The sequence below is a fragment of the Palaemon carinicauda genome, chromosome 34, assembly GCF_036898095.1.
Source record: "Palaemon carinicauda isolate YSFRI2023 chromosome 34, ASM3689809v2, whole genome shotgun sequence".
Taxonomy (NCBI): Eukaryota; Metazoa; Arthropoda; class Malacostraca; order Decapoda; family Palaemonidae; genus Palaemon; species Palaemon carinicauda.
Window position 1 is genome coordinate 26,156,945 of NC_090758.1, and position 12,500 is coordinate 26,169,444.

Genomic DNA, 12,500 nt, shown 5'->3' on the forward strand with positions numbered 1-12,500 from the left:
CACTTTTCTGCTGAAAGCAGAGTTATCTAGGTTTAGTTTTGGTTGAATTTTTTCTATGTAAAATGTTTCTAATAATCTCAGCTCGGTCTCAAATCGAGCTTTACATATAATGCTAAAATCAAGATGATTAAAATTGGTGTTACACACTCCGTGGCAATGATCTCTTATAGAGGAATGAGAAGGCTTACCCAGCGGTAGAAGGGTCCTTGAACTAATGCCTCTATGTTCAAAGGTTCTGGTAGACAACAGTTTTGTCGAACTACCTACATATTCCGAACTACACTTCGGACAAACAAATTTATAAACAACCATAGAACATAGTTTGCTAGATAAAGACATTATATATTCTCGATATCCTTACATATCGAACAAAATTAATACTATAATAGAGAGGAAAATTAAGCACATAACGAAAACCTACTTCAAAAATATAAATATTAGAATGGTATTTTTCAATAATTTTAAGATAGGCAATTTGCTCAAGTCCAAGGAGTCTTTATCTAGCGAACTATGTTCTATGGTTGTTTATAAATTTGTGTGTCCGAAGTGTAGTTCGGAATATGTAGGTAGTTCGACAAAACTGTTGTCTACCAGAACCTTTGAACATAGAGGCATTAGTTCAAGGACCCTTCCACCGCTGGGTAAGCCTTCTCATTCCGCTATAAGAGATCATTGCCATGGAGTGTGTAACACCAATTTTAATCATCTTGATTTTAGCATTATATGTAAAGCTCGATTTGAGACCGAGCTGAGATTATTAAAAACATTTTACATAGAAAAAACTTAACCAAAACTAAACCTAGATAACTCTGCTTTCAACAGAAAAGTGTTTTAAGTACTATTCATAATTTTAAGTTATTATTATTATTATTATTATTATTATTATTATTATTATTATTATTATTATTATTATTATTATTATTAACAAGCTAAGTAGTAGTAATCCTATATAATACTTCATATTTTAGGCTTGTGGCACACAGCTCTCTTCAAGAATCAGAAGAATGAAAAAAGAATCCATCTGACTAAGAATCTACTATATTAGGAGTTGCAGCTACTGGAGAAAGCAAAAGACACTGCAACGTTTCGAATCTCTCTCTCTCTCTCTCTCTCTCTCTCTCTCTCTCTCTCTCTCTCATATGCCTTTACTTTTTACAATTAAGAAAGAAATGAAGTTATAAGGATTTTATAAAGCACAGGTTACATAGTTATTTAAATGCCTCTCTAATCTAGGTAAACAATTAGATTAGATTAAGCAAAATTATATTAGATTATGTATTCAGTCCCACCGTGAAAGTCGTAATGACACCCAATTTCTAAAGCTTAACGTTCCTCTTTAGGATCCACAGGGACCCTATATTATGATCATCATCATAATAGTTTGTATTTATGTGGTTGTGGTAATATTCTGGTTAATGAAATTCATGTACATGTTAAGTTGGATAAATATAGGGAATTGTATTTGGTAATATTATAACTTTTGGACAATTCTAAATTACTGAGAACATGTTGCTTTAGTTAGAAGCGGCATTTGTAGTACTTTCGGATTGTTCCAAGGATGGGAGACTCGCAAAATTCTCCCGTCCTTGGGATTTTCTTAGTTGTACTTTTCACCGCCTCAGTTTTCATTGTTGTGATTATTGTAGTGTAATTGCCATTCGTGATTGACATATCCTTCGTGTCATAGGATGCGGTGTTATTTTTTGTGTAAATTATAATTAGCTGGTTCTGCATTTTTTATGAAATTTTATTAGTAAACTTTGCATTAATGTTCGTATTGTCATTGTATTCGGGGACATAATGAGGATACGTGCACGAGAAATTGTAATGGTCTGATACCAAAAATCCTTCAAGCAAGTTCTTTATGTTGGTGCGGGGAAGCAGTGCAGGACGGTGTTATGACTGACAAGTGTCGGTGGCAGTGTATAGACGGATGGCGTATTCAATTAATTACCATGGCTAAGAATGGGCGGTCACATTGTAAGTTGAGCGGGTATGCATTTGTCGTGTACTGTTCATTTTGCATTATTATTCATTGCACTATTACTATGTATTATTGTTAGTGTATTATGTATCAAATGTGATGTTATTAAATGTATGGTTGTTAAATGTGGTGGAAAATCATATTTGGGATCCCTATTTATATTGTCATGCTTTACAGGCTGAATCAGATCAATAAAAGATACAGCAAGGCAGCCCAAGTTGTTATATATCCTGCATTACAATTCAGCAATATCGCAGAGCAGCCATGGAGGAACTGAAGAGGGAACGCACCACAGCCAAGAGGAGGTTCAATCGGAAGGTTGGATTATTCAAGGATGCACAGAGAAGAGGAGACTCGATAGAAACATTGGAAGTGTTGTACACCGAGGTTAGTGAGTGTTTCGAAAAGGTTGATGTTATCAATGAACAAATGATAGAACAATTAAAGGTTGGCGAATCTTGTCAGGAATATGAGGAATATATACAGGAATTGGAAACTATAAAATATTCATTACTTGGCGTGATAAAGGGAAAGACAAAAGTGAAAAATAATACTGTGCTTGCCTTGAAAAAACTTGAGCCTCCAAAATTTAGTGGTTCAGTGAGAGCATTTCCAGCTTTTGTAAGAGATTATGAAAGACTAGTTGTGTCACAACATGGGAAAGACCCGTACGTACTTAGAATATCATTAGAAGGGGAACCGAGGAGGCTTGTGGAGGATATAGATGATTATAAACGAATGTGGGATAGACTAAATGAAGCATACGGTAATGAAGGAAAACTGATCGATGCGATATTGGGGCATATAAACCGCTTAATGATACTGATGACAGAAAACTAATTAATCTAATCAATACAGTAGAAAAGGTGTGGTTAGATGTAAGTAATTTAAACTTGACTACAGAACTGGAGAATACTACTGTACTAACCCAAGTAGAAAGATTGCTGCCGTCGGTGTTATAAAGAGAATGGGCCATTAAAGTGCAGGAATTAAATTCGGACAAATTTAAGAATTTAGTTACATTTCTGACAGATCATCGCAAAGCTCTGGAGTATTTACAAGATAATTCAAGAAGTGGTGCGACTAAGGTAACAGTACATACTGTGGAAAGGGAATTTGCTAAGGAAAAGGAATTAGCAGAAGCTATAAAATTGTTGACTATAGGACAAGAGAAACTTCAAAAACAATTGTCTGAATGTTTAACCAGTTTATATCACATTAGCGAAGGAAAAATTATAGGTGGAATTAATAGAACAAGGTATAACAGTGATCAGATAAGAAAAAATTGTCCTGTCCATGATAGTGAATCTCATGAATTGAAGGATTGTATGACATTTAAGCAATGGTCAGCTGAAAATCAGATGGACTTTTTAAGAAAAAAGGGAGTTTGCTACGCCTGTCTCCGTACGGGACATTTCTCCAGAAATTGTGAGAAAAGATTTCCATATAGGGTGAAAGTAAATGGAGAGGTGTGTGGTAAACATCATCATTCAAGTTTACACACACTATTTAACAATCCAAATAATTCAACAATTGATGCCACAAGTAACTATTTAAGTAAAAAACGTGCAATTCTGATGACTGGGTTTGTTAACAGTGAAGGGAAGTCTATCCCCACGTTGTATGATGCAGGAAGTAACATTAGTTCAATTACATTTAGAATGGCAAGGAAACTAGGACTCAAAGGTATTCCTATACAATTATCTATGACTAAAGTTGGTGATCACACAGAAGAGTTGGATAGTTGTGTTTATGAAGTATCATTAAAGGATCAAGCAGGAATAGAAAAACTTATAGAAGTTTGTGGCGTGTCTGAAATAACTGCTGTTCATCATCATATGGATTTGGGAGAAATAGCAAGGAGACTGGGAGTGCAGGAGAAACTCCTTCAAAGGCCAGAGGGACGTATAGAGCTGCTAATAGGATCAGATTACTGTACTTTATTGCCACAAGTCATGAAAACGGTAGATAATATTCAATTATTGTCCAATGATTTTGGACTCTGCATTAGGGGTAGATTTGATGAGAAGGAAGGTGAAAAGAAGTACTGTGTTTAAATTAATCATATAAGCTACGATGACACTGCTGATTGGCATTTCAGGGCTAAACCAAATGTGGGTAAATTAGTGGAGAATTATTTCTTGGATGAAAGTTTGGGAACGGAGTGTATCCCAAAATGTGGAGGTTGCAAATGCGGAGAATGTTCAGTAAAGGGAAATTTAACTATTAGGGAAGAGAGAGAACTCAAACTCATTGAAGATGGATTAACTTATGATGAAGAAAACTTGTGCTGGATATCTAAGTATCCTTGGATTTCTGACCCTTCTAAACTGCCAAATAATTTTCCGATGGCTTATGCTAGATTGAAGGCTACCGAAAAGAGACTGAAAAGGCTGGGAGCAACACAATGCACAAAATATCAAGAACAAATTCAAAACATGTTGGATCGAGGGGTAGCGGAAAAATTATTGAAGTCAGAGCTGGATTATAAGGGTCCAATCTTCTACTTACCCCACCATGCAGTTTATAAAACAGATTCCTCATAAACCCCAGTGAGAATAGTATTTGATGCTGCAGCATCATATCAAGGAATATCTCTGAATGACCTACTTGCAAAGGGACCTGATGTAATGAATAACCTATTGGGAATACTAGTACGATTCAGGGAAGGAAAGATAGGCGTGGTTGGTGATATTAAAAAGATGTACAATACTGTAAAACTTTCAGAAGAGGATATGCATACTCACAGGTTTTTGTGGAGAAACTTTGAGTTAGAAAGAGATCCTAGTCATTATAAATTGAAGACAGTTACATTTGGGGATAAACCCTCAGGATCTATTGCAATGATGGCACTTCGTAAAAGTGCAGAAATTAATAATTGCTTTCCGCTAGTATCCAAGATGATAGTAGAGGACTCTTATGTTGATGACATCATCAGTAGTGTTAACTCGAAGGATTGTGCATTGGAAAGGATTAAAGAAGTAGAAGTATTAAGATTGGGAGGATTTCAGATTAAATACTGGGTTTTATCGGGAGAGGATAAGGATAATAATGCTAGGGTTTTAAATACTGACCAGGAAAAGGTTTTGGGTTTAAGTTGGAAACCTAAACTGGATACTTTCTCATATAGGGTCAAACTCAATTTCTCAAAAAAAAACCTGTGAAGGTAGAATAGAGTCGGATGTGAACTGTGATAATTTTGAGAGTTGTATGCCACCTCTGTTGACTAAGAGAAGTGTACTATCACAATTTGCAAAGCTGTATGATCCTTTGGGACTCTTAACACCATTCACGCTGAAGACAAAGTTATTGATGCGTTCTATCATTGTAGAAATTAATGAGGGACATTCAAGGGGATGGGATGATCCTATTAGTGATACCTTATACTCTGAAGCTAAAAATCTGTTTAGGGAAATGTTTGAAATTGAAAATATCTGTTTTAATAGGTTTGTAAGGCCTGCAGACGTAATTAAAGACCCAGAGTTGATCATTTTTTGTGATAGTAGTATAAAAGCGTATGGAGCTGTAGCATATGTTAGATGGGAAAAGCAAGATGGTAATTATTATGTAAACCTTCTTTGTTCAAAGAATAGAATAGCGCCTATGAAACAAATCAGTATACCACGATTAGAACTGTGTGCTGCTGTTTTAGCATCGAGATTGAGGGCAACCATTGAAATCAATATGAGATACAAATTCTCTAAGGTAATCCACATCACTGACAGTGAGATAGTAAGAGCACAGATCCAGAAGGAATCCCACCAGTTTAATTCCTTTGTTGGAATTAGGGTTGCAGAAATTCAGTCCAAAACTGAACCCATAGAATGGTTTTGGGTATCTTCCAAGGAAAACAACGCTGATTTGACTACTAGGAAATGTAACCCCATAGAATTAGACACAGAATCTGTTTGGCAAAAGGGTCCAGAATTCCTGTATCAAGATTCCTCGGAATGGCCTGTAAAACAGAGTACAGTATCGGATCTTCCTGATGTTGTTTTTGCAAGAGTGGCCTTAAATGAAGGAGAAATTAATTCAAGTAGCCAGGTGATTGATATCCAAAGATTTAGCAATATGAAAAGACTGTTATCAGTGATGGCTAGAATTATTAGTGCAATAAAGAAAAAATCGTTTAAGGCTATATTGTGCGATCCTAGTACAGAAGAGATACAGCAAGCTGAGTTGTATTTCGTCAAAAACGCTCAAGCAAGTTTGCCACAAGACTGGGAAAAGAGGTTTAGACGTTTAGGACCAGTTTTGAGAGAGGATGGCATAGTCACCGTGGGTAGCAGGATGTCCAAATGGTTGAAGGACAATTGGGATCAGAATCAGTTTATACTTCTCCCACCAAAGCACCCATTCTCTTTAATATACATGTCTCACATACATCAAAAGGATCACAGTGGAGTTGAATCAAGTCTTGCTAGAGCTCAAGTGAAATATTGGATATTGGGAGCAAGGAAAACAATGAAATCTATTAGAAAACAGTGTGTAGTATGTCGAAGAATGGACAAGATCTGTACATCACAAGCTATGGGAGAGTTGCCAAAAGAGAGACTTGAACCATGTCCTCCATGGCATAATGTTAGCCTAGATCTTTTTGGCCCTTTCTGGGTTTGTGATACTGTAAAAAGAAGAGTAAAAAGGAAAATATTTGGAGTAATTTTTAATTGCATGGTTACAAGGGCTGTACATTTGGACATTTCTGAGGGTTATGATACTCAAAACGTTCTTACTGTACTGAAAAGGTTCACATGTCTAAGAGGATTTCCAAAGAAGCTTTACAGTGATAATGGTACGCAGTTGGTGTCTGCTAACAAGGAGTTGAGAGAAATGGTTACTCAGTGGAATAAAGGTTTAATGTTGAACTTTGGAAAATTTGAAGGTTTAACCTGGGTATTTAATAAATCTGCTGATGCCCCATGGGAAAACGCTTGTAGCGAGTCTTTAATTAGACTGGTGAAGAGGTCACTCACCAGATTCATAGGTGAATCAGTCATATCTTTTGGGGAACTACAATCTGTAATGTATGAAGTTGCCAATATGTTGAATGAACGGCCTATTGGGTTTAAACCAGGGGAAAACTTTACCGAAGGGACTGTGTTAAGACCTCATGATTTACTATTGGGTCGATCTACAATCGAAGCTCCTTGTGGATTTTGGAATGAGAGAGTTAATTTTAATAAGTCATATGCATTTAAGATGAAAATAGTAGATTTGTTTTGGAATAAATGGATGAAAAATTATTTTCCAACTCTTATTGTAAGACAAAAATGGCATGTGAATGTAAGAAGTGTAATGAAGGGTGATATTGTACTTGTTAATGACCAAAATGCATTGAGAGGAGAATGGAAATTAGCACAAGTGGTAGAAGGGATGTAGGGAAGAGATGGAAAAACAAGGGATGTGGAAACTCAGATATAAGATAAATAAGTTTGGAAAACGGTATTTGGGAAAACCTGATAAACTTATGACCAGATCGGTGCATAAATTAGTGGTGATACTTCCGGTGGAAGAACAGTAGACTTAAGTGGCATTAATCTGTTGTGGGGGGAGTATATTATGATGATCATCATAATAGTTTGTATTTATGTGGTTGTGGTAATATTCTGGTTAATGAAATTCATGTACATGTTAAGTTGGATGAATATTGGAAATTGTATTTGGTAATATTGTAACTTTTGGACAATTCGAAATTACTGAGAACATGTTGCTTTAGTTAGAAGCGGCATTTGTAGTACTTTCGGATTGTTCCAAGGATGGGAGACTCGCAAAATTCTCCCGTCCTTGGGATTTTCTTAGTTGTACTTTTCACCGCCTCAGTTTTCATTGTTGTGATTATTGTAGTGTAATTGCCATTCGTGATTGACATATCCTTCGTGTCATAGGATGCGGTGTTATTTTTTGTGTAAATTATAATTAGCTGGTTCTGCATTTTTTATGAAATTTTATTAGTAAACTTTGCATTAATGTTCGTATTGTCATTGTATTCGGGGACATAATGAGGATACGGGCACGAGAAATTGTAATGGTCTGATACCGAAAATCCTTCAAGCAAGTTCTTTATGTTGGTGCGGGGAAGCAGTGCAGGACGGTGTTATGACTGACAAGTGTCGGTGGCAGTGTATAGACGGAAGGCGTATTCAATTAATTACCATGGCTAAGAATGGGCGGTCACATTGTAAGTTGAGCGGGTATGCATTTGTCGTGTACTGTTCATTTTGCATTATTATTCATTGCACTATTACTATGTATTATTGTTAATGTATTATGTATCAAATGTGATGTTATTAAATGTATGGTTGTTAAATGTGGTGGAAAATCATATTTGGGATACCTATTTATATTGTCATGCTTTACAGGCTGAATCAGATCAATAAAAGATACAGCAAGGCAGCCCGAGTTTTTATATATCCTGCATTACAGACCCTAACCACTAATTAGATATACCTCAGAAACTCTTAGATAGTAGAATGATATTTTGACCTGTGTTTGTGTGTGTGTATGTTTGTTTGTTATTATAACACAAATCAATTCTCATGAGAGATCAAAATATATTTTAAGTCTTCGTAAAAAATAATGATATTAACACGTTTTAGATGAATACCAAAATAGATCTTGATGAATGCAAAATAGTCAGAGATAATAATAATAATAATAATAATAATAATAATAATAATAATAATAATAATAATAATAATAATAATAATAATAATAATAATAATAATAACAACCAGATATGTTCAAAGAGGGATAGGCGGGGGTAACATCTCTTCCACATGTAGGAATTGCAATACGAGAAATGAAGCCACAAACCACATATAAAGTGAATGTCCGGGCCTTGCACAGAACCAGTAGAAAATGAGGCATGATTCAGTGGCAAACATCCTCCACTGGAGCCTGTGCAATGAACATCAGCTACTTTGCAGTAATGATTGCTACTATCATCAACCCGGGGAAGTGATAGAAAACGATCGGCCAAAGATCATCCGTGACTATGGTATCAGAAGAGAGATAGTTATAAGTGCAAATAGACCTGACGTGACGTCGATTGACAAAAAGAAGAAAGTATCACTCATCGATGTCGCAATACCAGGAGACTCAAGAGTTGGAGAGGGAAAAAAATACAGAAGTATCAAGACAGGAAATAGAAATGGGAAGGATATGGGATATGCTAATGGAAATTGTACCCATAATCATAGGAACACTAAGCAGAATCCCAAGATCCCTGAAAACGAGTGCAGAGAAACTAGAGGCTAAAGTAGCCCCAGGATTCATGCGGAAGAGTGTCATCCTATTAACGGCGCACATAATAAAAAAAGTAATGGACTCCTAAGGAGCAGGATGCAACTCAGAACCCTACACTATAAATACCACCCAATCGAAAGACTGTAATAGAAAGAAAGAACAAAATATAATAATAATAATAGATTATTGTTTTATGAAATAGAGCCAAACCACAACTACTGTCCAATGATGATAGGTTATGACACAACCCAAATATGACCCTAATAAGTAAGTTATCAGTTATCTCTTCCCTCCGTTGGCTCTGAAAAATATTGTCCTTTTGGGTGAAAAATTACTTTAAAACTTTACAATCTCTTAAAGTTTTTATTTGCTCGAATATTGTAGAATGGACAAATGGTGATTGTTTAAATCTATTACTGTTGGTATTCTCATTTACTGTTGTTCAAGGGAAGGTTTGTTTTTTTATATGAGCATTATTCATTATCTTAATTATTTTAAAGTTTATTTATCCTCCTTTCTTGATTATTGGAATTTTATAGTATCTATCATATACGTTTTAAAATGTTTGCATTTTTTACAATATAATGATTTTCATCTACTTGATTCTTGCTTCCTGTTTTACAATAAAAATAATTTTCATGATCTTAGAATACAAATTTGGTTTAACTTTATAAAATATTGTTGTATTTATTGCTTTTTTACCGGATGTGTATCACACACGCTTGTACACTGTAATAGTATTTCTGTTTCTTTATATATATTTTCATTATTGCCCTAACATCCTTTTGAATACCTGTTTATGCATGTATTTTCTTTGATTATTGTATTTGAATTTATATGCCTTTCTTGACTGGAACGGGTTATATATATACACATGCTGCATTCAAATAAAGTTAAATGTATCAGACTCGTCTTTCAGTTACCTCCTAATGACTCGCTTGCACATTGGTTACAAGCGAAGTGGTCGCTCTATCCTGCCAGTCAACTTGCTCCTGTACCTTACGGTTTTCAATGCCACCAACCGAACTTAGTTCCAATATGCTGAAGTCCAGTTTCCCAATAAAGACATGAGTTGGTCAAGCACCTAAGCAGATTGGATTATCGTGGAGATTTCCAGGGACACTTTCCTTGAAATCTTCGATTGGCTCTGGGAGCAAGTGGACACCCCAATAACGTACAAAGACCTAAAATCAGGAGCAGTACTTGCTATCAACTACTATCTGTTCAGCGAGAAAAAAAAAATATCCAAGGTGGAATCTGACTACTCTATCTTTGACCGCGAATTGCTGGTGGTCCATTTGGCTATTCGTCACTTTTGCCCTTTTTTGGATGGTACGCCCTTCCTAATTAGCATGAACCACATACCTCTGGTGAATGCCTTCACTCGTTAGTCCGAAGCGTGGTCTGCCCTTTAACCTCGACATATTTTCGCCATGGCTATATACAATTTTACCCTTCAGCACCTCCATGGGAAAATGAATCCTATTGCCGATGCTTTGTCAAGAAACACATTTGCTGCCATCCACCTGCGATTGGATTACAACACTTTGGCAGAGGCCTAACAAAAAAATAGAAGTACCAAACTTGTATGATTTCCTGCATATCTCCCTGTTGGGAGGACGTCCCTCTTAACGTCTCCAACCTCACCTTCCTCTGTGAAGTTAGTGCTTGGGGACCTTGACTGCGGAAACCTTCTCCTATACGCCGACAGGTGTTTCATTTCATTCATGGCCTTTCACATCCATCGCACCGTTCTACTGAACAGTTACTGAAGACAAAGTTCATTTTGCATGGCATTACAAAGGTTGCTAAGGTTTGGGTAAACGCCTTATTTCATGCCAAACCTAAAATGTACATTAACTTACGCCTTCAGGAGTGGGCACCTTTCCTCAACCTCTGAGGTGCATTGCTTACATTCACGTCAATGTTGTAGGTCCCCTACACGCATCGCAAAGATATTGTTATCTATATATTGTTATCGACCGCTCCACTCATGGACATAGAAACTGCAATGTCTGCCTCATGTACATCTTCTTAACTCTTAGGATGGTAGGCGAGATTTGGTATCCCTGAGCATATCCCTTCTGATATGGGTACTAGTTCCCCCCTCTCAATTGTGGACATCATTAGCAAATCTTCTACGTATCACCCTTCATCAGACAATAGCATTCAACCTTTCTGCCAGCGGAATGATTGCACGTTTCACCTTACCCTCAAAGCAGCTTAGATGTTATTCTGAAAGGACTCCAGCTGGTTTACCCAGTTTCCCTGGGCCCTTCTGGGACTAATAACTACTCCTAAAGATGTCCAGTATATTTCGGCAGCTGAAGTAGTGTACGTTGGTCATCCCTGGCCATATTTTTCCGTCTGTAACCTCTTTGATAATCTCCAGCGACTACATCCATAGTGGTAAAATTTACTCTTTTCTGCCAGACTCACAAGCCCCCAGTTAAGTAACACATATTGACTGATCTTGGCAGCACATGCTTTTCTGTGCAACAAAAGTAGGAAGGCACCGTTAACACCCAAATACACGGGCTCTTCCCCATTGATTTGTTGCACGCCTGAACCCTACGTATCGATTGCCAGATGACCAGCCTACAGTATGCCTCTCATGAGCAGGGAACCCTTTTTCATATGTATGTCTTTTTTATCGGTGAGCCATGTACTGCACGTGTTTCATAAACATTCGTACACTGTAAGATAATTTCTGTTTTTGTTTTTTTACATGTATTGTCACTATCGGTCTCCCCTCGCACTAATAACCTGGTTATACCTGTATTTTCTTACATAATTGTGTTATATTATATTGCTGTTCTCGACTGAAACAGGTTACAAATATACTCAGGCCGCCTCATAATAAAGATAGTTGCATTCCATTTGTCTCTAAGTCACCTCCCAATGTCTTGCTTTTACATTCCTCAATGTATTAGAATTCAATATATGTACTGAAGTAGGATTTCTATAAGATGCATCTATCTTTTTTTTTTCCTAATGACCGTTTTAAATCAGTATTTTGTTACCAGTTATTAATAAAAAAGATTATAGACCAAGTTAAAATTAAAATTTTACTTTATGCTAATTAATTTTTATTTGTTGGAACGAGTTTGACAGAATTTCCCAAAACCCTTATTTTAGGATATCTATTTACCTATCTATCTATCTACCTAATATGAACTTTTATATTTCATAAAGACAAAATACTTTTTCCTTTCCTATATCTCTCCAACTCTAGATAATCTCTCTCTCTCTCTCTCTCTCTCTCTCTCTC